The 27,388-nt window shown below is 43.3% G+C and overlaps 1 protein-coding gene across 4 annotated transcripts in view; it reads right to left on the reverse strand.

Moving 5' to 3' along the window:
* The window catches only part of LOC106586125 (double-stranded RNA-specific editase 1), a 196,831-nt gene that overhangs the window by 104,710 nt on the left and 64,733 nt on the right, over positions 1 to 27,388 (reverse strand). For 2 of the 4 annotated variants that reach the window (XM_014173014.2, XM_014173013.2), the window contains one exon: positions 2,606 to 2,660. The exons of 1 other annotated variant lie outside the window; for it this stretch is intronic. The gene's annotated coding sequence lies outside the window, so the exon portion shown is untranslated. Of the gene's footprint in view, positions 1 to 2,605; positions 2,661 to 3,502; positions 3,522 to 27,388 lie in introns of those variants that run through there. One more of the 4 variants, XM_014173016.2, reaches the window with a different exon arrangement.

Genomic DNA, 27,388 nt, shown 5'->3' on the forward strand with positions numbered 1-27,388 from the left:
ATTTGGGGAGTAATTAAGTCTATGATTTGATAGCGCAGTCTGACTGAGCGGTGGTAGGCAGCAGCAGGCTCGTAAGCATTCATTCAAACAGCACTTTCCTGCATTTGTCAGCAGCTCTTCGCTGTGCTTCAAGCTTTGCGCTGTTTATGACTTCAAGCCTATCAACTCCCGAGATTAGGCTGGCAATACTATAGTGCCTATAAGAACAACCAATAGTCAAAGGTATATGAAAGACAAATGGTATACAGAGAAAGTCCTATAGTAACTACAACCTAAAACTTCTTACCTGGGAATATTGAAGACTCATGTTAAAAGACCAGCTTTCATATGTTCTCATGTTCTGAGCAAGGAACTTAAACGTTAGCTTTTTTACATGGCAAATATTGCACTTTTACTTTCTTCTCCAACACTTTGTTGGATTATTTAAACCAAATTGAACATGTTTCATTATTTATTTGAGACTAAATTGATTTTATTGATGTATTATAATAAGTTAAAAATAAAAGTTTTCATTCAGTATTGTTGTAACTGTCATTATTACAAATATATATAAAAATTGGCAAATTTAATCGGTATCGTCTTATTTTGGTCCTCCGATAAAATCGGTATTGGCGTTGAAAAATCATAATGGGTCGACCTCTATTCTGGACACGAAGGACTAGAATTAAACAGCCCTGCTATACAGCCACACATGCTTGCAGGCTATACACACGCACATAAATGCCCTCATCAGTAGGGATGGGCGATGTCTAGATGTTTATACCTTCATACCATTCATGTACCATACCAGGGTATACGGTATTACCGGCAGTGCATACAAAGAGTCGCTGTTTTTATCCAAATGTATAAAATACAAAAAACGACATACTAGGGAATTCCCATAGCGGATTTTAGCTAAATGCTAACAAGCACAAGCGAACAAACCAATTGCAAGGACAGACAACCAGTTCATAAAGTTTTACAAAGATCTCAAAAGGATACTCACAGGATCCAGGAAGCGATGAATTGTCTCTGCCGTAACCAAGAAGCGTTATCTTGCAAGCTAGACAGTTAACTAGCAAGTTAGCAAACCAAATGCATAGCTGTAGCCCTGAGCTGGAGAGAACTTATTTGGCACAACTTAGATAGCTCTAAGATATTTAGCTGCCAAACATTAGTAGTGAATTTGAAGTGTAACTTGATCACCTCTATTCATTGTTGTGCAGCGCAAGAGTCACATCACGAAGCAAAAACACACTATGGGTATTTCAAAATACCCCGGTATACAGTACAGCACCCAAATCTACTCACCAGCACAGCTAATTTACTCAGAGTAGTGTTTCTTTAAAGCCAGTGATATCCAAGGTCAAACATTATTAGGAGAGCGCGCACCCCGTGTAGAGATGTAGGGCATCAGATGGGGAAATTATTTCCATCTCTACCTTCCATCCACTCTCTCCCTCTCGGTCTCCCCTCTTCTTACTCTTGATAGTGTCCTTTCATCCCCCTCTCTGTTTTCCTTCTTCCCCCGATGCCCCCTCTCTCTCCCCAAGGTCAAATACAGGCTCCATGTGATGCGTTAGCCTGACAACTCGCATTCAATTCTTCCGCTGCTCTGTCGCTACATACTTTAGTCAGACTGACATCATTTAAGTCATTTGTGGTGACGAGGGGCACAAAGGTGGTGGTATTTTCAAACCGCCACTATACCCAAATGTGTTTGGGCACAACCCATCGGTTTCTGGTCCAATCAGACAGTCCCGAGTGGGTTCGAATTCAGTGAAGGGTCAGGGTCATTGCGGATAAGATCCAGACTCATTGCGGATTAGAAACTAACGTCCATGGCCGGGGCGGTTGGCCGGAGCAAGGAGTCTGGGTAGCCAAACAAGTGATGTGTGTTGTTTTTGCCGTAGGACAGGACACACACCAGACTTCTAGTCTCTCACACCGGAGGGCCTGAGACATAAAGAAAACACTGAGCTTTAAAGGCCTACGAGTCACACTCAGGTGCATATCCACACATGTGAGCGTAAACACACACAGATAAGAACACACACGCATACAAAAAGGGAGACTAACCCAAGACTGTCATGTTATCATTACACGATCCGTTCTGGTACACACAGGGTGAGAGGTAGCTCGATTGCACTTGACGCAATGGAGCAATTGAGTGCAGGGTGCACGTCACAAATGCCGAGAGCCAGGGATGTACCAAACACACACACCACTGTGGTCAGCCATGATCGATCGAGTAAGGGTGTGATGGTGCATCGGCAGTGGAAACTATCACAGGGTGCAGTGGGGAAAACATGACCCAGTCACAACCCCCTAAGGACATTTTGGAGGGGGGGGGAGACAGAGGATATTTTGCAAAGTTGTTACTCGTTCTGTCCCAATAAACAGCAGGCACAACATGACATCCAAAGCACTTAAAATTATCTGGGCGCCGTGATAGGAATACAAAAGTCTGTCTGTTGAACAAAAGAGACATTCGATGACACCACACTCTGTAAATAAAGGAGAAATAAAGATACTTCTAGGCAAGCCAACTCTTAAGCAGAGTGGAGTAAACACTGCCTACCCTAATCAGTGGTAGGAGAAAATTATTAAAAAAAAGTGGACCTACCGTGTGAAAGGGGTGAGAGCTGGAAGCTACTTCTCTGTAGTTCACTCTGCTTTTACTGAGAGAAAGAGAGCGAGAGAGGGGAGGAGAGAGCGAGAGAGGGGAAACAGTGGCAGTTAGGATGAGCAAGCCTTGTATAACACCATTGTACATTCAGTGCATACATAACACTGCCTCATTGGAAAACACAGAAGCCCGTATTCCAACAGACCATGATGATGGTGTTATTTTAACAGCTCCAAATTCAACGAATGTGCCGTTAAGACCGCATATTAAACTTTAAATGAGAGACTGTTCTGAGTAAAAAAAAAAAGGTATTTCAACTATATTTAACGAGGTAGGCCAGTTGAGAACAAGTTCATTTACAACTGTGACCTGGCCAAGATAAAGCAAAGCGACAAAAACAACCGAGTAACACATGGGATAAACAAACGTAAGGTCAATAACACAATAGAAAAATCTATGTACAGTGTGTGCAAATGTAGTAAGATTAGGGAGGTAAGGCAATAAATAGGCCAGAGGTGAAATAATTACAATTTAGCATTAACACTGGAGTGATAGATGTGCAGAAGATGATGTGCAAGTAGAGACACTGGGGTTCAAAAGCACAAAAATAAATAAATACCAATATGGGGATGAGGTAGTTGGGTGTGCTATTTACAGATGGGCTGTGGACAGCTGCTCTGACAGCTGACGCTTAAAGTTAGAGGGAGAAATAAGTCCCCCGCTTCAGTGATTTTTGCATTTCGTTCCAGTCATTGGCAGCAAAGAACTGGAAGGAAAAGCAGCCAAATGAGATGTTGGCTTTGGGGATGACCAGTGAAATATACCTGCTGGAGTGCGTGCTATGGGTGGATGTTGCCATGGTGACCAGTGTGCTGAGATAAGGCGGGGTTTTACCTAGCAAAGACTTATAGATGACCTGGAGCTGGTGGGTTTGGCGACGAATTATGTAGCGAGGGCCAGCCAACGAGAACATACAGGTCGCAGTGGTGGGTAGAATATGGGGCTATGGAGACAAAACGGGTGGAACTGTGAGAGACTGCATCCAATTTCCTGAGTAGAGTGTTGGAGGCTATTTGTAAATGACATCGCCAAAGTCAAGGATCGGTAGGATAGTCAGTTTGACGAGGGTATGTTTGGCAGCATGAGTGAAGGATGCTTTGTTGCAAAATAGGATGCCGATTCTCGATTTAATTTTGGATTGGAGATGCTTAATGTGAGTCTGGACGGAGAGTTTACAGTCTAACCAGACACCTAGGTATTAGCAGTAGTCCACATTTTCTAAGTCAGAACCATCCAGAGTTGTGATGCTAGTCGGGCGGGCGGGCGCGGGCAGCAAATCGGTTGAAGAGCATGCATTTAGTTTTACTAGCATTTAAAAGCGGTTGGAGGCCACAGAAGGAGAGTTGTATGGCATTGAAGCTCGTTTGGAGGTTTGTTAGCAGTGTCCAAAGAAGGGCCAGATGTATACAGAATGGTGTCGTCTGTGTAGAGGTGGATCAGAGAATCACCAGCACCAAGAGCGACATCATTGATATATACAGAGAAAAGAGTCGGCCCGATAATTGAACCCTGTGGCACCCCCACAGAGGCTGCCAGAGGTCCGGACAACAGGCCCTCTGATTTGACACACTGAACTCTGTCTGAGAAGTAGTTGGTGAACCAGGCGAGGCAGTCATTTGAGAAACCAAGTCTGTTGAGTCTGCCGAGAAGAATGCGGTGATTAACAGAGTCGAAAGCCTTGGCAGCTGCACAGTACGGTTTTATCGATGGCGATTATGATATCGTTTAGGACCTTGATCGTGGCAGAGGTGCACCCATGACCAGCTTGAAAACCAGATTGCATAGGGGAGAAGGTACGGTGGGATTCAAAAGGGTCGGTGATCTGTTTGTTAACTTGACTTTCGAAGATTTTAGAAAGACAGGGCAGGATGGATATAGATCTATAACAGTTTGGGTCTCGAGTGCCTCCCCCTTTGAAGAGACGGATGACTGCGGTTGCTTTCCAATCTTTGGTGATTCCAGACGATACAAAAGAGGTTGAATAGGCTAGTAATAGGGGTTGCAACAATTTCAGCAGATCATTTTAGAAAGAGGGTCCAGATTGTCTAGCCCAGCTGATTTGTAGGGATTCAGATTTTGCAGCTCTTTCAGAACATCAGCCATCTGGATTTGGTTGAAGGAGAAACGGGGGGGCTTGGGCAAGATTCTGCGGGGTGTGTAGAGCTGTTGGCCGGGGTAAGGGTAGCCAGGTGGAAAGCATGGTCAGCCGTAGAAGAATGCTTCTTGAAATGATCGATTATCGTAGATTTATCGGTGGTGAGTGTTTCCTAGCCTCAGTGGAGTGGGCAGCTGGGAGGAGGTACTCTTATTCTCCATGGACTTTAGTGTCCCAAAACTTTTTGGAATTAGTGCTACAGGATGCAAATTTCTGTTTGAAAAAGCTAGCCATAGCGTTCCTAACTGACTGTGTATATTGGTTCCTGACTTCCCTGAAAATGTGCATATCGCAGGGTCTATTCGATGCTAATGCAGTACGCCACAACATGCTTTTGTGCTGGTCAAGGGCAGTCAAGTCTGGGGTGAACCAAGGGCTATATCTGTTCTTAGTTCTACATTTTTTGAATGGGGCATGCTTATTTAAGATGGTGAGGAAAGCACTTTTAAAGTGCAACCAGGCATCCTCTACTGACGGGCTGAGGTCAATATCCTTCCAGGATACTCCGGCCAGGTCGATTCGAAAGGCCTGCTCACTGAAGTGTTTAAGGGAGCGTTTGACAGTGATGAGGGGTGGTCGTTTGACCGCGGACCCATTACAGACGCAGGCAATGATCTCTGAGATCCTGGTTGAAGACAGCAGAGGTGTATTTAGAGGGCAAGTTGGTCAGGATAATATCTATGGAGGGTGCCCATGGTTACAGATTTAGGGTTGTACCTGGTAGGTTCCTTGAGTTTGCACATCACTGGTTTCTCAGAGACATAAGTTGCATCCCAAATGTCACCCTATTCCCTACATAGTGCGCCAATTTTGGCCAGAGCCCTATGGGTCTCTGGTCCAAAGTACTGCACTTTATATGGAATCCGGTGTCATTTGGGACACAGCTATATTGTACTGTCGCAAAAAGGTGTTTTTCCACCCGGAACGGTCAACATGACAGAATGGGGTATAGTCCCCTCCATGCACATCACCAAGCTGGGGACTGACTGAACACCTTCTGCAACTGGATCCTGGACTTCCTGACGGGCCGCCCCCAGGTGGTGAGGGTAGGCAACAACACCACCATGTTGACCCCTCAAGTGTGTGTACCTCGTTCCCTCCTGCACTACCTGTTTACCCACGACTGCGTGGCCATGCATGACTCCAACACCATCATCAAGTTTGCTGACGACATGACGTGGGAAGCTCTGATTACCGACGGAGAGGAAATCAGAGACTTGGCATTGTGATGCCGTGATAACAACAACCTCTCCCTCAACGTTAGTAAAACCAAGAAGCTGATGATGGACTACAGGACGAAAGAGGGGAGAGCACGCCCCCATCCATGGGCTGTAGTGGAGCGGGTTGAGAGCTTCAACTTGGAGTCCACATCACTAAGGACTTAACATGGTCCAGACTAGTTGAGTATCTGGAGCATCAGCATTTGTGGGTTAGATTACAACCTTGAAATGGCCAGAAACAAAGAATTGTCTTCTGAAACTCATCAGTCTACTCTTGTTCTGCGAAATTAAGGCTATCCCATTCGAGAAATTGCCAAGATCGAATCCCCGAGCAGACAAGGTAAAAATTGTTCTGCCCCTGAACAAGGCAGTTAACCAACTGTTCCTAGGCCGTCATTGTAAATAAGAATTTGTTCTTAACCGACTTGCCTAGGTTAAATTGTAAAAAATGAAGAAAATGAAGATCTTGTACAACGCTCTGTACTACTCCCTTCACAGAACAGAGCAAACTGTCTCTAACCAGAATAGAAAGAGGAGAGGGAGGCCACGGTGCACAACTGAGCAAAAGGACAAGTACATTAGTGTGTCTAGTTTGAGAAAAAGACGCCTTACAAGTCCTCAACCGGCAGCTTCATTAAATAGTACCCGCAAAACACCAGTCTCAACGTCAACAGTGAAGAGGCGATTCCGGGATGCTGGCTTTCTAGGCAGAGTTGTAAAGAAAAAGTCATATCTCAGACTGGCCAATAAAAAGAAAAGATTAAGATGGGCAAAAGAACACAGACACTGTACAGAGGAAGATTGGAAAAAAGTGTTATGGACAGACTAATCTAAGTTTGCGATGTTCGGATCACAAAGAAGAACATTCGTGAGACTCAGAAAAAAAATGAAGATGCTGGAGGAGTGCTTGATGCCATCTGTCAAGCATGGTGGAGGCAATGTGATGGTCTGGGGGTGCTTTGGTGGTAGCAAAGTGGGAGATTTGTACAGGGTAAAAGGGATCTTGAAGAAGGAAGGCCATCACTCCATTTTGCAACGCCATGCCTAACCCTGTGGACAGCACTTAATTGGAGCCAATTTCCTCCTACAAGGAAATGTATACGTGACCCCAAACTTTTGAACGGTAGTATATATTTTTTATTTATTAAAAAAAAAGAAAATTAAAAAAAAATCAAAAAATATAAAAATAAAAATATATATATATTTTTTTAAAACACACAAAACCCACATTCACTACATACACTGACCCAACACACACACGTAATCATATGCTGCTGCTACACTTCTTTATTTGATCTATCCTGATGCCTAGTCAATTTACCCTGCCTTCATGTACAAATCTACCTCAAATACCTCATTCACCTGCACATTGATCTGGAACTAGTAATCCCTGTATATAGCTAAATGGTGTATTTAATATTTGTGTTACTATTTTTCTTTTTACTATTATGTTTTAACTCTGCATCATTGGGAAGGGCTCGTAATTAAGCATTTCACAGTTAAGCTTACACCCGTTATATTCTGCCCATGTGACAAATATTATTTTATTTCCATTTTTGCATGCAGCACTAATGGAATGATGAGTTGTGTCACAACCAAGGACATTTCTACACCACTGGTGGTGAATGGGCTCAGTTGAAAGTGTGTGAACACCCAAACACACCAAAAGGTTTTCACTGCACGCACAAACACATACAGTACACGCCCAACATTCACCTGCACACATCTACACAAGCCTACACTAGGGCGGTTCACCGGGGTATTTGGAAAAAGCCACTGGATGGTTTTTCCAATACAGTCAACTATATCGTTGAATTATTTTTTTTTTTTTATATACATTTCAATATTTGTAGTTATTTTAAGTAAATACCTGCAGTCAACTTGTGCAATACGTTAGGTGAAATGCATAACGCAATCTTTATCTCCTGTCACAATATTTCATTATGAAGCTTATCGGTAGTCCCAAGTCATGTGGTGTTTGTTTAGAAGCACACAAAGACGAGAGACCAGAACCTTTTGTGTCACTACTGTGCAGCATGCGCCAGGTGTTCTAATTACAGTATGGAATTCACAACTTAAATGTTTGTCGGCTAGATACAATACATTACCAAAAGTACGTGGACACCTGCTCGGAGAACATCTCATTCCAAAATCATGGGCATTAATATGGAGTTGGTCCCCCCCTTTGCTGCTATAGCAGCTTCCACTAGATGTTGGAACATTGCTGCGTGGACTTGCTTCCATTCAGCCACAAGAGAATTAGTGAGGTTGGGCACTGATGTTGGGCGATTAGGCCTGGCTCGCAATCTGCGTTCCAATTCATCCCAAAGGTGTTCAATTGGGTTGAGGTCAAGGCTCTGTGCAGGCCAGTCAAGTTCTTTCACACTGATCTTGACAAACCATTTCTGTATGGTCCTTGCTTTGTGCACGAGGTATTGTCATGCTGAAACAGGAAAGGACCTTCCCCCTAACTGTTGCCACAAAGTTGGAAGCACAGAATCTAGAATGTCATTGTACGCTTTAACGTTAAAATTACCCTTCAATGGAACTATGTGACCTAGCTCAAACCATGAAAAACAGCCCCAGACCATTATTCCTTCTCCACCGAACTTTACAGCTGGCCCTATGCATTTGGGCAGGTAGTGTTCTCCTGGCATCTACCAAACACAGATTTGTGAAGCGTGATTCATCATTCCAGAGAACACGTTTCCACTGCTCCAGAGTCCAATGGCGGCGAGCATTACGCCACGCAATATTACACTGCAGAGGAGCAAACACACACCTGCTCTTATACATATGTAGGCATACTCTCACACCACACTCATCCAGTCTCTCTCCCTCTCTCACCGTATCCCGTCCTAATTATAGCTTGCCCATTAATCAGCTAACGCTGTAATTATACCACCTCCAACATGTAATCTGATTGTGAAGAATGATAAAATCACACCGCATTCCCCTGGTTCAGGAGAGATGGGTGTTGGGTGTAAAATGAATTGGTATGCATTCTCTACGGAGCAGTCTGATTAGACACAAACAAACAAACAGTGCTGCGATCGGATTGATTAAGCACGGCACCGGTGCCGGGGGAAGGTAAGTGCGCGCGCTTTAGGGCAGTTATGGATGAAGACCATGAAAATAACAGTCACATTTTTTGGGGTCATAACTGTTTTTTATTTTTGGAGAACGAACCGCTGACTGAAAATGGGACGGCTGGGAATTCATGCTGTTGAGTCTGTTTCTGCAGTAACATGGGCTCTTACAGTGATATAACTTTGTTGCTCCTTTGTGAAACAAGCAAGGTGTAGTAACAAACAGGCATAAGCTTCTTGCCCATGGCAGCCAAGGGGCACATGACCCAAACATTTGGGTTTTTATGGAACACAGTCAGGGTATCAACTTAAGCCACAGTACTATAAAGAGTAGGAACAGTAGAATACACATTTTTTTCTCTTGCAATGTCAGTCACTGACATTCACTCGGTTAGCCATGTCAGCTCACAATTCTTTGATTGGTAGTTAGTCTATCCAGCTATCGAAACTTGCAGTAATCATTGCCGAATACCGACCGGGCACGCAGGGCCTTGACCTCATTCTCACTCGGCTATCATATTAACATGGCATAAGTTATCGCACTATCTCAAGCTGCAGTCAATTTTATGCAGTTCCAGGCACAGACTCTTAGGATGTCTTGGCTACACCTGACCCCCTTTTCCCCCAACAGTCAACTATAGAGTACACAATTATATTCATAACCATATTACTGATTGCTGTTGGGTTTAATAAAGGGAGGCCTGCAAGAATCTGGGTCAATATGTTGGAAGCAAAACATATTTTTTTTAAAACAGTGTTTGGAAGCTAACTAGGAATCAAAGAAACGTTTGTGTTCATTATCTGTTAAATGTTATTTTTTCTATTTTACAATTGTTGCAATGAGACATAAGACAAGGAGCCCCTATGTTAGGTATAAAATACAAATAGAGATGATAGTTGTAACCATTAAGGCAGAATCATGGGTCTGAAGGTCATCTCCTACAATGTGAAAGGCATCCATGGGCCAATAAAAAGTTTAAATATTAAATAAAAAGCTATTGCACAAGAGACGCACGTCAAGCTCAATAAAACCTGGGCTAATCTGGTGTTTTTCTCATCACATAGTTCTGGGAGGAGAAGGGGAGCAGCTATTCTAATACACAGACCTACCAAATTTGTTTTACATGGAGTAAAAGATAAAGGAAGGGAGATTGATATTATTGAACGGTTCCATTGCAGGAGTGAAAGTCTCAATGATCAATGTACAGTACATGCTCCTAATGAAGATCAACTCAGGTTTATGAAAACTATTCTTGATTTGATTTCTGATAATGTAAAAGGGGTTGTTTTTGATAGGAGGAGAGTATAACTACATTTTATCCGCTACTGACTAGAAGAGAGTGTGTGGAGACATTTGAAGCCTAAAAGAAGAGATTTTGCATTTTACTCCCACCTCCATAAATGTTATTATTGTATTGACTACTTCTTTATGCCAAAAACAGAAGCATATTGAAATGTAGAATGCAAGATCTTGAACATTACTCTCTGATCATGGGCCAATGTCAGCTGTATGGGACCTGGAGAGAAATTCACACCCCACATTGTGGAGGATGAACACTTCACACCCCACATTGTGGAGGATGTACACTTCACTACTTGATGAAGCTGAATTTAGGCAGTTTATTCATTCAGAATTTGATCAGTGCTTAGAGTTTAACCAAATACCTGATGTTTCACCTGCTGTTCTATGGGAAGGCGATATTGAGAGGGTGTACTATTTCATATGCATCAGCAAGGAAAAAATGTTAAATTACGCAGAAAATGTGAAGATGACATTGAGAAATTGGAAACCATGCATAAACAACAATCCTCATACAATTAAACGGAGGCCAGTAATGTGCTTTCTGAGATTTCTAAAGCAACCCAATTATAAAAACGGGAACAGAGCAAGTCGTTTACTTTCTTTCTGGTTAAGGAAACAGGCATCTACTATCAATCAAAAGGTCAAATCAAATGATGTCAATACAACCTTTGTTACAAGACCCCAGGATATATCAGCAACCGACGCAGAGTTTTATGAGAATTTATATCAGACTTAGAAAAATATCCTGAGCCTGATAAACTACAAGGTTTCCTCCGAGGCATTGAACTCCCTCATTTGACAAGCTCAGCACTGACAGAACTAGATAGACCTATACCAGAAGTAGATATCAGAAAGGCTATAAAAAATGTTTTAGCTAAAAAATAATAAAATATTCCGGTTCTGATGGTACATTAATGAATTATATAAAACCTTCCCTGAACACGTTACTCCAATATTAGTGGAGGTGTTTTCAAATGTATTGGAAAGCAGAGAGCTTCCTTACACTTGGAGATGATATCTGATCAGTGTTAAACATAAAGAATGGAAAGATGTTACTGACTAATTCATATAGACCTATCGCTTTGCCCCAAAATGATTACTAACTGCTTATATCTATTTTGGCAAAGCGACTAGGAAAAGTTATAACAGATATTAAACACCCTGATCAAACGGGGTTCATTGCTGGTCGTCAACTGCCGGAAAATATAAGAAGATGCCCAAATGTTATATCATGCCAAGGTGAGGAAAATATGGCACTGGCCTTGGATGCACAGAAGGCTTTTGATCAGGTATCATGGTCTTACCCGTTTCAAGCGCGATTGGATTTGGACCCTAGTTCTTTAGACGGGTCAAAATCCTTTATTCAACTCCCCACGCTAGAGTCCAAGTAAATGGCCATTAATCTGCACTATTTTATTATTAAAAGAGGGGTCCAGCAAGGATGCCCACTAAGCATGCTCCTTTTTTCCATTAGTATTGAACATCTAGCCCAAATGATAAGATCCCGTCTGAATAACAAATGCATCGAAATTGGCGAGGAAGAGCATTAGATCTCTGTATGCTGCTGATATATTGCTGTTTGTCTAATGTATGCAATTATGTGCCATGCTTGAAGAAATGTACACTGTTCAAAAAAATAAAGGGAACACTAAAATAACACATCCTAGATCTGAATGAATGAAATAGTCTTACTAAATACTTTTTTCTTTACATAGTTGAATGTGCTGACAACAAAATCACACAAAAATAATCAATGGAAATCCAATTTATCAAGCCATGGAGGTCTGGATTTGGAGTCACACTCAAAATTAAAGTGGAAAACCACACTACAGGCCGATCCAACTTTGATGTAATGTCCTTAAAACAAGTCAAAATGAGGCTCAGTAGTGTGTGTGGCCTCCACGTGCCTGTATGACCTCCCTACAACGCCTGGGCATGCTCCTGATGACGTGGCGGATGGTCTCCTGAGGGATCTCCTCCCAGACCTGGACTAAAGCATCCGCCAACTCCTGGACAGTCTGTGGTGCAACGTGGCGTTGGTGGATGGAGCGAGACATGATGTCCCAGATGTGCTCAATTGGATTCAGGTCTGTGGAACGGGTGGGCCAGTCCATAGCGTCAATGCCTTCCTCTTGCAGGAACTGCTGACACACTCCAGCCACATGAGGTCTAGCATTGTCTTGCATTAGGAGGAACCCAGGGCCAACCGCACCAGCATATGGTCTCACAAGGGATCTGAGGATCTCATCTCGGTACCTAATGACATTCAGGCTACCTCTGGCGAGCACATGGAGGGCTGTGCGGCCCCCCAAAGAAATGCCACCCCACAGCCGGTCATGCGGGAGGATGTTGCAGGCAGCAGAACGTTCTCCACGGCGTCTCCAGACTCTGTCACGTCTGTCACATGTGCTCAGTGTGAACCTGCTTTCATCTGTGAAGAGCACAGGGCGTCAGTGGCGAATTTGCCAATCTTGGTGTTCTCTGGCAAATGCACGGTGTTGGGCTGTAAGCACAACCCCCACCTGTGGACGTCAGGCCCTCATACCACCCTCACGGAGTCTGTTTCTGACCGTTTGAGCAGACACATGCACATTTGTGGCCTGCTGGAGGTCATTTTGCAGGGCTCTGGCAGTGCTTCTCCTTGCACAAAGGCAGAGGTAGCGGTCCTGCTGCTGGGTTGTTGCCCTCCTACGGCCTCCTCCACGTCTCCTGATGTACTGGCCTGTCTCCTGGTAGCGCCTCCATGCTCTGGACACTACACTGACAGACACAGCAAACCTTCTTGCCACAGCTCGCATTGATGTGCCATCCTGGATGAGCTGCACTACCTGAGCCACTTGTGTGGGTTGTAGACTACGTCTCATGCTACCACTAGAGTGAAAGCACCGCCAGCATTCAAAAGTGACCAAAACATCAGCCAGGAAGCATAGGAACTGAGAAGTGGTCTGTGGTTACCACCTGCTGAACCACTCCTTTATTGGGGGTGTCTTGCTTATTGCCTATAATTTCCACCTGTTGTCTATTCCATTTGCACAACAGCATGTGAAATTTATTGTCAATCAGTGTTGCTTCCTAAGTGGACAGTTTGATTTCACAGAAGTGTGATTGACTTGGAGTTACATTGTGTTGTTTAAGTGTTCCCTTTATTTTTTTGAGCAGTGTATAATAACATATGGGATTTACTTAGGATATAAACTGAATGTAAGTAAGACTGAAGCCTACGCTACCCCATATCAGATACAGTGTCAATTTTCAGGTGGCCTGACAAGGGAATAAAATATCTAGGTATTACTATTCCTACCTCTCTTGAACTATATCAAATTCATTGACGTGATAACCACAGATTTTAGAAGATGGACGATTCTACCTCGAACTTTATAGGGTTCCAGAATCCATATTTCAAAAACACTCCAACTGCCAAAGGAATCAGGCAGTCTAGGGTTACAAAACTTTAGGTGGTACTACTGGGCCACCCAACTACAACCAATGATTCCTTGGATAAAAGGCTAATCTCAAAAGTAAGACTGTTCCTGGGACAGATGCCAGACGGTGATCGTAAAAACTCGTGGTCCAATCATACGCTCCAGATTTGGAGGAAAGTACTGGCCATCTCTAACTGGTATTGCGTATCTTACAGATTTCATCCCATTATCCCTAAATTCAGGTTTCCACAGATGGTTATTACTTATTTTGCAATATGTACACCAAGTCTTGAAGAACAACCAAGTTAAATCAGTCGGTGAACTAAGTTCAGACTTTCATTTGCCAAAGTCAGATGTCTTTACAACTAAGAAACTATTTACTGAAACACCCCAACTGGGTAAAAATGAAGGGTGAGCCCTCTCCCATAGAAACATTTTGAATTAATTTCCAAAAATGACAACTAGTAGAATGCAAATAACACAACTATACCAATCTATTGCTGTCATGACACAGAGCAATACTCTTCAAACAAAGTGCATGTGGGAATCTGAATTTGGGGAGAATATTGCAAATTAAACTTGAGGCAATCTGTAGAAATGCTCATTCCATTACACACAAATGTATGGAAAAAATATCAATGGAAAAATCAATCAGTAGGTAATTTCTAACTCCAGACAAAATGGTGAAGAGCAGAAACAACCAGTTAATGCTGGAGAAAACGTGGAGAACTAGTCGCAAATTACCTATATATTTTCTGGTCTTGTCTAGAATAATGACATTCTGGAATGATGTTTATGACTTTTTAAACAATATATTTAAATGCTCCCTGGCAAAGAACCCAAAGAGTGCTATATTTTGAGTAATCCCTGAGCAGTTTTAAAATGCCTATTTATTAAATATACTTTTGTCAAGAGGTCGACCAATTAATCAGAATGGATGATTAATTAGGGCCGATTTCAAGTTTTCATAACAATCAGAAATCGGTATTTTTGGATGCCGATTTGGCAGATATTTTTATTTTTTTCCGCCTTTATTTAACTAGGCAAGTCAGTTAAGAACACATTCTTATTTTCAATGATGGCCTAGGAACGGTGGGTTAACTGCCTTGTTCAGGGGCAGAACGACAGATTTTTACCTTGTCAGCTCGGGGATTTAATCTTGCAACCTTACGATTAACTAGTCCAACGCTCTAACCACCTGCTTTACATTGCACTCCACGAGGAGCCTGCCTGTTACGCGAATGCAGTAAGTTGCTAGCTAGCATTAAACTTCTTATAAAAAACAATCATAAATCACTAGTTAAACTAGTAATATCAACCATGTGTAGTTATCTAGCCTGTCCCGCGTTGCATATAATCGCTTAGGTAAACATTGCTCCAATGTGTACCTAACCATATACATCAACGCCTTTCTTAAAATCAATACACCGAAGTATATATTTTTAAACCTGCATATTTAGCTAAAAGAAATCCAGATTAGCAGGCAATATTAACCAGGTGAAATTGTGTCACTTCTCTTGCATTCATTGCACGCAGAGTCAGGGTATATGCAACAGTTTGGGCCGCCTGGCTCTTCGCGAATAATTTGCCAGAATTTTACGTAATTATGACATAACATTGAAGGTTGTGCAATGTAACAGGAATATTTAGACTTAGGGTTGCCACCCGTTAGATAAAATACGGAACGGTTCCGTATTTCACTGAAAGGAAAAACGTTTTGCTTTCGAGATGATAGTTTCCGGATTTGACCATATTAATGACTTAAAGCTCGTATTTCAGTGTGTTTATTATATTATAATTAAGTCTATGATTTGATAGAGCAGTCTGACTGAGCGGTGGTAGGCAGCAGCAGGCTCGTAAGCATTCATTCAAACAGCACCTTTGTGCGTTTTGCCAGCAGCTCTTCGCTGTGCTTCAAGCATTGCGCTGTTTATCAACTCCCAAGATTAGGCTGGTGTAACCGATGTGAAATGGCTAGCTAGTTAGCAGGGTGCGCGCTAATAGCGTTTCAAACGTCACTCGCTCTGAGACTTGGAGTAGTTGTTCCCCCCCGCTAACATGGGTAACGCTGCTTCGAGGGTGGCTGTTGTCAATGTGTTCCTGGTTCGACCCCAGGTAGGAGCGAGGAGTGGGACGGAAGCTATACTGTTAAACTGGCAATACTAAAGTGCCTATAAGAACATCCAATAGTCAAAGGTATATGAAATACAAATCGTATAGAGAGAAATAGTCCTATAATTCCTATAACAACTACAACTTAAAACTTCTTACCTGGGAATATTGAAGACTCATGTTAAAAGGAACCACCAGCTTTCATATGTTCTTATGTTCTGAGCAAGGAACTTAAACGTTAGCTTTCTTACATGGCACATATTGCACTTTTACTTTCTTCTCCAACACTTTGTTTTTGCATTATTTAAACCAAATTGAACATGTTTCATTATTTATTTGAGGCAAAATTTATTTTATTGATGCATTATATTAAGTTAAAATAAGTGTTCATTCAGTATTGTTGTAATTGTCATTATTACAAATAAATAAAACAAATAAAAATTATTTAAAAAATAAATACAAAAATAAATACATTTAAAAAAAAGGAAAAAAAAAAGAAAAGAAAAAAACAAAATCAGCCGATTAATCGGCAGCGGCTTTTTTTGGTCCTCGAATAATCGGTATCGGCGTTGAAAAATCATAATCGGTCTACCTCTACTTTCGTCTGCAGCAAAGAAATGTATTACAGCGCATTGGCTAAATAAGGACATTCCTACCATAGAAGTGGACTTGAAGACTGAAATAAAAATGTATTTAATGGAAAAGATTACACATAAAAATGAAACTGCAAACAGATGTGAAAAAAGATGGGAACCGCTCCTTTTAAGCAATATTGTGTACATAACTCAGTCTCGAAGCAACCAAACACACTATGACAACTGCAATGACTTCTTTTTTGTATATTTATAAAAAAAAAAAATTGTGCTTAATTGTACAGTTATCTGTTATATAACCGTTTATCTCAGAAGACCAGAACCTTTATAATATCTATCATACTTCAAACACCAATTATACTAGTTGACTACACATAGCACAGACGCATAGTACTGACACTCACTATGCAGTGGTTGGGAAAGGGTATGGTGCTGGACATGCAGCGGGCTATACTCGGCCTTGTCTCAGGATGGTAAGTAGGTGGTTGAAGATATCACTCTAGTGGTGTAGGGGCTGTGCTTTGGCAAAGTGGGTGGGGTTATATCCTGCCTGTTTGGCCCTGTCCGGGGGTATCGTCGGACGGGGCCACAGTGTCTCCTGACCTCTCCTGTCTCAGCCTCCAGTATTTATGCTGCAGTAGTTTATGTGGTCAGGGGGCTAGGGTCTCACTCACTCACTCACTTTGATATATCAGCTGATGTAAGAAGGGCTTTAAATAAATTTGATTGGATTTTGATTTGATTTGACCTACTCATTCTAGAGTAGGTGTGTTTTTTGAAGAATGCAATATTTGGCTACCGTGAAACTTATCAAACTCAAACTTCATTTTGGTAAACCCTGTGAAACTCCACTGTCAATGATGGCATCGGTCTTCAGGATTAGCTTCTGGCAAGACCTATCGAATGTTCTCCCCAATTGATGAAGCAATATGCACAGCACAAGCGTGACATGATACATTTTTGTACAGCCTGTCCACCCAAAATGAAAAGCAGCCACTGCTGTCGGATGTCTTCATTCTTCGGAAAATAATATAAAGGTTAATTTTACACTATGGCATCCAGTCACAACACAGTGGTCTTTTTCCAGCATGCCGGTAAGTAGCTTGCCAACGAACATTCACACCACAGATGAAAGGATACCAGTATCTACTAGTAGCTAGCTTACGGTTTGTAAACAAAAAGCCAAAACAAGGAGTAGGCGCGGTGATGCCGGTTTTAAAGGTGGTACATGTTTAAATGAGCTTTCGTTAGAAGCAACCATTGGTGCACAAAAAGTCCTACTTCATGTGACATTGCATAAAGCCAGAGTTAAATCCTTGGTAATGCCTGCCTCCTGAGTCCATATGTTTGACACAGGGGGACGGGACCAGTAACTTTATCAAATGTTCCAGCTAGTCATTATTCATACTTGGGTCACCCTATTTTGAACTGGTTTCATCCAAATTGATACTTCGTAAACTAACAGTGAAATGTTTACAACAATGGAAAAATAAAAATAATATAACAAGGAATAAATACACGATAACTTGGACACATATGAGGTACCAGTACAGAGTCGATGTGCAGGGGTACGAGGTAATTGAGTTAGATATACTATATGACCAAAAGTATGCGGACACCTGTTCGAAGAACATCTCATTCCAAAATTGTTGGTCCCCCTCAGCCTCCATTCTCCTGGGAAGCCTTTCCACTAGATGTTGGAACATTGCCTCGGCGACTTGCTTCCATTCAGCCATAAGAGCATTAGCAAGGTCAGGCACGGATGTTGGGTGATTAGGCCTGGCTGGCAGTCGCCGTTCCAATTCATCCCAAAGGTGTTTGATGGGGTTGAGGTCAGGGCTCTGTGCAGGACAGTCAAGTTCTTCCACACCGATCTCAAGAAGCCATCTCTGTATGGACGGGGGCATTGTCATAATGAAAAAGGAAAGGGCCTTCCCCTAACTTCTGCCACAGTTGGAAGCACAGAATTGTATAGAATGTCATTGTATGCTGTAGCATTTAGATTACCATTCACTGGAACTAAGGGGCCTAGCCCGAACCATGAAAAACAGCCCCAGACCATTATTCCTCATCCACCAAACTTTACAGTTGGCACTATGCATTCGGGCAGGTCATTTTCTCCTGGCATCAGCCAAACCCAGATTGGTCAGTCGACTGGCAGATGGTGATTCATCCCTCCAGAGAATGCATTTCCACTGCTCCAGAGTCCAATGACAGCCAGCTTTACACCACTCCAGCCGACGCTTGGCATTGCACATGATCTTAGGCTTGTGTGCGGCTGCTCAGCCATGTTAACACATTTCATTTAGCTCCCGACGAACAATTCTTGTGCCGACGTTGCACCAGAGGCACTTCAGCGGTCCCGTTCCGTGAGCTTGTGTGGCCTACCACTTTGCGGCTGAGCCATTGTTGCTCCTAGATGTTTCCACTTTAGAGTAACAGCACTTAGTGGACCAGGGCAGCTCTAGCAGGGCAGAAATTTGACGAACTGACTTGTTGGAAAGTTGCCATCCTATGAAGTTGCCACATTGAAAGTCACTGCGCTATTCAGTAAGGCCAGTCTACTATGGAGATTGCATGGGTATGTCCTCCATTTTATACGTCTGTCAGCAACAGGTGTGGCTGAAATACACAAATCCACTCATTTGAAGGGGTGTCCACACACTTACGCATATATAGTGTATAAACATATAGGTAGGGATAGGCAACAGGATAGATAATAAACAGTAACAGCAGTGTATGTGATGAGTCAAAAGAGTTAGAGAAAAAAGGGTAAATGCAGATAGTTAACCAATAGTTACCCAGACTAAATATTTAGCAGTCTTATGGCTTGGAGGTAGAAGCTGTTCAGGGTCCTGTTGGTTCCAGACTTGGTGCATCGGTACCACTTGCCATGCATTAGCAGAGAGAACAGTCCATGACTTGGGTGGCTGGAGTCTGACAATATTTAGGGCCTTTTTCTAACACGCCAGGTATAGAGGTCCTTTTAAATAACCATATCTTAAATTGCTAAATTATATAATTTTTTTAATTACAGCTTCTATATACACCATACCAAAATGTGGCATATTACTTTCTGAATATACAGTGCCTTCGGAAAGTGTTCAGACCCCTTGACTTTTTCCACATTTTGTTATGTTACAGCCTTATTCTAAAATGGGTTAAAAAAATAAATAAAAATCTGCAATTTACACACAATACCCCTTAATTACAAAGTGAAAACAGGTTAAGAAATGTTCGCAAATGTATTAAAAACAAAAAACAGAAATACCTTATGTACCTAAGTATTCAGACACTTTGCTATGAGACTAGAAATAGAGTTCAGGCGCATCCTGTTTCCATTGATCATCCTTGAGATGTTTCTACAACTTCATTGAAGTCCACCTGTGGTAAATTCAATTGATTGGACATGATATGGAAAGGGACACACCTGTCTATATAAGGTCCAACAGTTGACAGTGCACGTTAGAGCAAAAACCAAGCCATGAGGTCGAAGGAATTGTCCGTAGCGCTCCAAGACTGGATTCTGTCTCGGCACAGATCTGGTGAAGGGTACAAAAATATTTCTGTAGCATTGAGGTCCCCAAGAACAAAGTGGCTTCCATCATTCTTAAATGGAAGAAGTTTGGAACCTCCAAGACTCTTCCTAGAACTAACAGCCCGGCCAAACTGAGCAATCGGGGGAGAAGGGTCTTGGTCAGGGATGTGAAGAACCCAATGGTTACTCTGACAGAGCTCTAGAGTTCCTCTGTGGAGATGGGAGAACCTCCCAGAAGGACAACCATCTCTGCAGCACCACCAATTAGGCCTTTATGATAGAGTGCCCAGACGGAAGCCACTCCTCAGTAAAGGGCACATGACAGCCCGCTTGGAGTTTGCCAAAAGGCACCTACAGCCTCTCAGACCATGAGAACAATGATTCTCTGGTCTGATGAAACCAAGATTGAACTCTTTGGCTGGAATGCCAAGCGTCACGTTTGGAGGAAACCTTGCACCATCCTTACGGTGAAGCATGGGTGGCAGCATCATGCTGTGGGAATGTTTTTCAGCGGCAGGGACTGGGAGACTAGTCAGGATCGAGGCAAAGATGGCCGGAGCAAATTACAGAGAAAACCTGCTCCAGAGCTCTCAAGACCAGGACAATGACCCTACTAAGCACACAGCCAAGACAACGCAGGAGTGGCTTTGGGACAAGTCTCAATGTCCTTGAGTGCCCCAGCCAGAACCCGGACTTGAACCCAATCGAATATCGCTGGAGAGACCAGAAAATAGCTGTGCAGCAACACCCCCCATCCAACCTGACAGAGCTTGAGAGGATCTGCAGAGAAGAATGGGAAAAAAACTCCAAACACAGGTGTGACAAACTTGTAGCATCATACCCAAGAAGACTCGAGGCTGTAAATCGCTGCTTCAACAAAGTACTGAATAAAGGGTTTTATTTTTAATAAATTAGTAAAAATGTCTAAAAAACAATTTTGCTTTGTTATTTAGGGGTATTGTGTGTAGATTTAATTCAAATTTAGAGTAAGGCTGTAACCTAACAAAATGTGGATAAAGTCAAGGGGTCTGAATACTTTCCGAAGGCACTGTATATAGACAAAGCATGTCAAGCTAGGCCTTGCTTTACCCTAATGCATTTTAAACTACCCGATGTCCAGGGCAGTAAAAATTATGTTCGGGCCAGTGAGAAAATAAAAATAAGTTAATGGACCGTGTCAGGTGAAACGAGGCCTACATATGCTGAATCATAATGTCCCCCCCCCCACATCTGTGTGCATGTTAAACAGCCTGTCCTGTGCGTGTGTCGGGGAGAGAGACCATGATTGATAAACAGATCTAGCAAAACACTCAATCTATTCTGAGCTAAATAAAAACCTAAATCGCAATCACTACTTATGAAAAGGGCTTTGTGGCAATTTCATGAGCAAAACATCACAGAAATCTCCCTTTCGATTTACTGGAGCCTCCATGGATAACCGGTGGAATGAGTAAACGAGTTAAGTGGATTTGACGAACAAAGGAAAAAAACAAACAGTCCTCTAGGGCTTAACACAAAGGGCTAAATTATTTTGTTGTGCCTATTGATATTCGCGTCAGCTCTCCGATAATATACTCCAGCACCAACGTTATTGACGCCTTGTTTCACTAAATAAACAAAGAGCATAAAGACAGAAGGAAGGGGGAGGAGAGAAAGTGTGATGAAAAGAAAGCTGGGGTTGAATGGTCAGCAATTGTCATACCATATATTTTGATGAGTATGACCTTGGTATCTATCTACTCTTCTAAACATACGGGCGATGATCAAATCATTATGAACAACTGTAGGCTATAAAGGAGTGTGCAAGAAGTGGCAAATCATAAGCATATCTATGCTAAACTATAGGACTGTTTTGCTTTCACAGTCTGGAACATGTTCCGGGATTCTTCCGATGGCATTGAGGAGTACACCACATCAGTCACTGGCTTTATCAATAAGTGCGTTGAGGACGCCAACCCCACAGTTACTGTACGTACATACCCCAACCAGAAGCCATGGATTGCAGGCAACATTCCCACTGAGCTAAAGAGTAGAGCTGCCGTTTTCAAGGTGCGGGACTCCAACCTGGAAGCTTATAAGAAATCCTGCTATGCCCTCTGACGAACCATCAAACAGGCAAAGCGTCAATACGGGGCTAAGATTGAATCATACTACACCGGCTCCGACACTCTTATGTGGCAGGGCTTGCAAACTACAAAGGAAAGCATAGCCGCGAGCTGCCCAGTGACACGAGCCTACCAGACGAGCTAAAATCACTTCTATGCTTGCTTCAAGGCGAGCAACACTGAGGCATGCATGAGAGCATCAGTTGCTCCAGACGACTGTGATCACGGTCTCCGTAGCCGACGTGAGTAAGACCTTTAAACAGGTCATCATTAACAAGGCTGCGGGGCCAGACGGATTACCAGGACGTGTGCTCCGGGCATGTGCTGACCAACTGGCAGGTGTTTTCACCATGTCCCTGATTGAGTCTGTAATACCAACATGTTGGACTAAACACCTCCCTCTGCAACTGGATCCTGGTCTTCCTGACAGGCCACCCCAGGTGGTGAGGGTAGGTAGCAACACAGCCACACTGATCCTCAACACTGGAGCCCTTCAGGGGTGCGTGCTCAGTCCCCTCCTGTAGTCCCTGTTCACCCACTGCTGCATGGCCAGGCACGGCTCCAACACCATCATTAAGTTTGCAGACGACAACAGTGGTAGGCCTGATCACCTACAACAACGAGACAGCCTACAGGGAGGTCAGAGACCTGGCCGGGTGGTGCCAGAATAATCTATCCCTCAACGTAACCACGCCCCCATTCTCATCAACGGGGCTGTAGTGGAGCAGGTTGAGAGCTTCAAGTTCCTTGGTGTCTACATCTCCCACAAACTAGAATGGTCCAAACACACAAAGACAGTCATGACGAGGGCACGACAAAGCCTATTCCCCTTCAGGAAACTAAAAAGATTTGGCATGGGTCCTCAGAGCCTCACAAGGTTCTACAGCTGCAACATCGAAAGGATCCTGACTGGTTGCATCACTGCCTGGTATGGCAATTGTTCGGCCTCCGACCACAAGGCACTACAGATGGTAGTGTGTACGGCCCAGTACATCACTGGGGCTAAGCTGCCTGCCATCCAGGACCTCTACAGGAAGGCCCTAAAAATTGTCAAAGACCGCAGCCACCCCAGTCAGACTGTTCTCTCTACTGCATGGCAAGCGGTACCGGAGTGCAAAGTCTAGGACAAAAAGGCTTCTCAACAGTTTACCACCAAGCCATAAGACTCCTGAACACCTAATCAAATGGCTACCCGGAATATTTGCATTGTGCAAATAGTCCCTCCTTTACACCCCCTCCTTTACACTGCTGCTACTCTGTTCATTATATATGCAGTCACTTTAACTATATGTTCATGTACATACTACCTCAATTAGCCCGACCAACCAGTGCCCCCGCACATTGGCTAACCGGGCTATCTGCATTGTGTCCCACCACTCTCTCTTTTATGCTACTGCTACTCTGTTTAACATATATGCATAGTCACTTTAACCATATCTACATGTACATACTACCTCAATCAGCCCGACTAACTGGCGCCTGTATATAGCCTCACTACTGTTATTTTTCACTGTTGTTTTTATTTTACTTACCTATTGTTCACCGAATACCTTTATTTATTTTTCTTTGAAATTGAACTGTTGGTTAGAGCCTGTAAGCAAGCATTTCACTGTAAGTTCTACACCTGTTGTATTCGGCGCATGTGACAAATAAACCTTGGATTTGTTGTGCTCTGCCGGTACTGAGGTGACTCGGCCACAGGCCCGTTTTCAGTGCATGTCTGTGTGCACGCGTGAAGGGTGTCCACATGCTTCCCAACCGAAACGGTTTGGAAGAGTTTGTGCATATATTATGGCGACATTGTGACGTTGTTTGTTTTGGAGTTAGGTGAGGGTTTTTATTCGGCTGTTCGGGCAGACATTTGTTTCTGAAGGCAAGCTGAAGTTTGGAGCCAAAGTCAAAACCCTTTTGTCGGTGATGGATTCTTCAATAAAGTATTTGTCGTCATTCAACGAGAGATTGTTTTCATGCCCATTTTGTAATTGAAAAATATTGCGCCAAACATCCTAGTTAGATTAAAAATTGTGCGACTAAAATGTCCTCAGTTAATGACAGATTTCTTGAGTTACCTTACATTAAGTCTGACTATTTGAGGAAGTTTATACTGGCTACAGTGTCTCAAAATTGGACAAACAGTGCGGTTGCCGCTTTTTATTGTTTTTCAAGTAAGAGAGCACACTCGTTCAGTTCGCCTAGCCGCCAGCCGAACTGAAGCATGCTGCTGCCTTTAGATCACTGTCACAACCAGGGTGGGGAAAGAAGAGTGAGGAGGTGCAGCAGGAGAGAATGAACAAGGGTTTGGAGGGAAGGAGAAAGGAGGATTGCAGGGATAAAGGAGGAGAGAGGGGGATGGGAAGAGGGGATTGAGGAGGGAGAGGGCGAGAGAAAGAGCGTGACGGAGTTGACAAAATGGTCTGGAGCTGCCAGTCAGTGGCAGGCTGGCTAGCCGTATCCTCAGACCACCAGGCAAGAGAAATACTGTTTCACACAGATCTGGCTGGACACACACACTTGCCCCTATAGATGGACACAGGCAGCATGACAAACACACAAATGCAGTATACTGTAGGCCTACAGACACGAGGCGCATATGAACATACACAGACGTTACTAACACATGGGGTGTTGTGCTAGTCCAAGCTGGGCTGTGATCAGCCAAAGAGTATTAAACCGGTCAGCCAGCTCCACTGACAGCCACCTGAGGTTCTTAAAAAGCACATCTGTGTGTGTTTTTGGGTACGAGCACGCTTGCTTGTTTGTGGGTGAGCATGTCATAATCAGCCTTGTCCCCTGCAATGCTTTCCAAGGGTACATATGACAAAGCCTTTACACGCTCGAAGCGCATGTGCTCCTATAATGAATAGCGATACGTTCTGTTTGGTATAAATAGTTCACGAATGTGTGCGTTGCTTTCGACAAATCAATCTGCCCTGAGGCTTTGATAAAATAAAAAAAAGGTTAATCTACCATCTCTCACTCTGTTCTACTGTTCTTCTCTTCCGCGCTTCCCTCTCCCCATCTGTCTCTTGAAGAGAAATCTCATGATGATGCAAGAGATGCAGATATCTGTGGGGAGTTTCTTAGCCAAATGCCCAAAAAGCTGACCTAGCACTTTACTGTACTCGGTCTGAGCCAAGCTTCTAAACAACTGTACATTCAGAAAGTGTTCAGACCCCTTCTTCCACATTTTCTTACGTTACAGGCTCATTTAAAAATGTATTAAATTACATTTTTCCTCATCAATCTACACACAATACCACATAATGAGAAGGCAAAAACAGGTTTAGACATTTTTGCAAATGTATAAAAAAAAAGCCTAAATATAAATATTTATTTACATAAAAAGTATTCAGACCCTTTGCTATGAGACTCGAAATTGAGCTCAGGTACATCCTGTTTTCATTGATCAGCCTTGAGATGCTTCCACAACTTGATTGGAGTCCCCCTGTGGTAAATTCCATTGATTGGGCATGATATGGAAACACACACACACACACACACACACGTCTATATAAGGTCCCATAGAAGACAATGCATGTCAGAGCAAACACCAAGCCATGAGGTCAAAGGAATTGTCCGTAGAGCTCCGAGACTGGATTGTGTTGAGGCACAGTTCTGGGGTAGGGTACGAAAAAATGTCTGCTGCATTAAAAGTCCAAGAAAAGCCTCCCGAGCAGCATAGTGGTCTAAGGCACTGCATCGCAGCACTAGCTGTGCCACTAGAGATCCTGGTTCGAGTCCAGACTCTGTCGCAGCCGGCCGCGACTGGGAGAGCCATGGGGCGGCACACAATTGGCTTAGCGTCATCCGGGTTAGGGGAGGTTTTGGCCGGCAGGGCTGTTCTTGTCCCATCGCGCACTAGCGACTTCTGTGGCGCAATGCACGCTGACACGGGCGCAATGCACGCTGACACGGTCGCCAGGTGTACGGCGTTTCCTCTGACACGTTGGTGCAGCTGGATTCCGGGTAAAGCGGGCATTGTGTCAAGAAGCAGTGCGGCTTGGATGGGTTGTGTTTCGGAGGACGCACAGTTCTCGGCCTTCGCCTCTCCCGTGTCCGTACGGGAGTTGCAGCGAAGGGACAAGACTAACTACCAACTGCATTCCACGAAATTGGGGAGAAAAAATAAATAAATAGCTAGAAAGTCCAAGACAGTGGCCTCCATCATTTTTAAATGGAAGAAATTTGGAACCACCAAGACTCCTCCTAGAGCTGGCTGCCCGGCCAAACTGAGCAATCTGAGGAGAAGGGCCTTCGTCAGGGAGGTGACCAAGAACCCAATGGTCACTGACAGAGCTCCTCTGTGGAGATGGGAGAACCTTCCAGAAGGACAACCATCTGTGCCGCACTCCACCAATCAGGTCTTTATGGTAGAGTGGCCAGACAGAAACCACTCAGTAAAAGGCACGACAGCCCGCTTGGAGTTTGCCAAAGGGCACCTAAAGGACTCTGACCATGAGAAAATAGATTCTCTGGTCTAATGAAACCAAGATTGAACTCTTTGGCCTGAATGCCAAGCATCATATCTGGAGGAAACCTGGCACCGTGCCTACGGTAAAACATGGTGGTGGCAGCATCATGCTCTGAGGATATTTTTTAACAGCAGGGACTGGGAAAGATGAATGGAGCAAAGTACAGAGATCCTTGATGAAAACCTCCTCCAGAGTGCTCAGGACCTCAGATCTCTGGAGATCTGAAAATAGCTGTACCGCGACGCTCCCCATCCAAACTGACAGATCGGCAGAGAAGAATTGGATAAGCTCCCCACATACAGGCGTGCCAAGATTGTAGCGTCATACTGACGGCTGTAATTGCTGCAGAAGGTGCTTCAACAAAGTACTTATTAAAAGGGTCTGAATACTTACCATTCCAGCCAAAGGTTTGGACACACCTACTCAATCACGGGTTTTCCTTCACTATTATTCTACAATGTATAAAAGTTAAGACATTAAAACTATGAAATAACACTTATGGAATCATGTTGTAACCAAAAAGGTGTTACACAAATCAACATATATTTTATATATGAAATTCTTCAAAGCAGCCACACTTTGCCTTGATGACAGTGTTGCACAATCTTGGCATTCTCTCAACCAGCTTCATGAGGTCATCACCTGGAATCCATTTCAAATAACAGGTGTGCCTTGTTAAAAGCTAATTTGTGGAATTTCTTTCTTAATGCA

Source organism: Salmo salar, chromosome ssa25, assembly GCF_905237065.1.
Source record: "Salmo salar chromosome ssa25, Ssal_v3.1, whole genome shotgun sequence".
NCBI classification, from domain to species: Eukaryota; Metazoa; Chordata; class Actinopteri; order Salmoniformes; family Salmonidae; genus Salmo; species Salmo salar.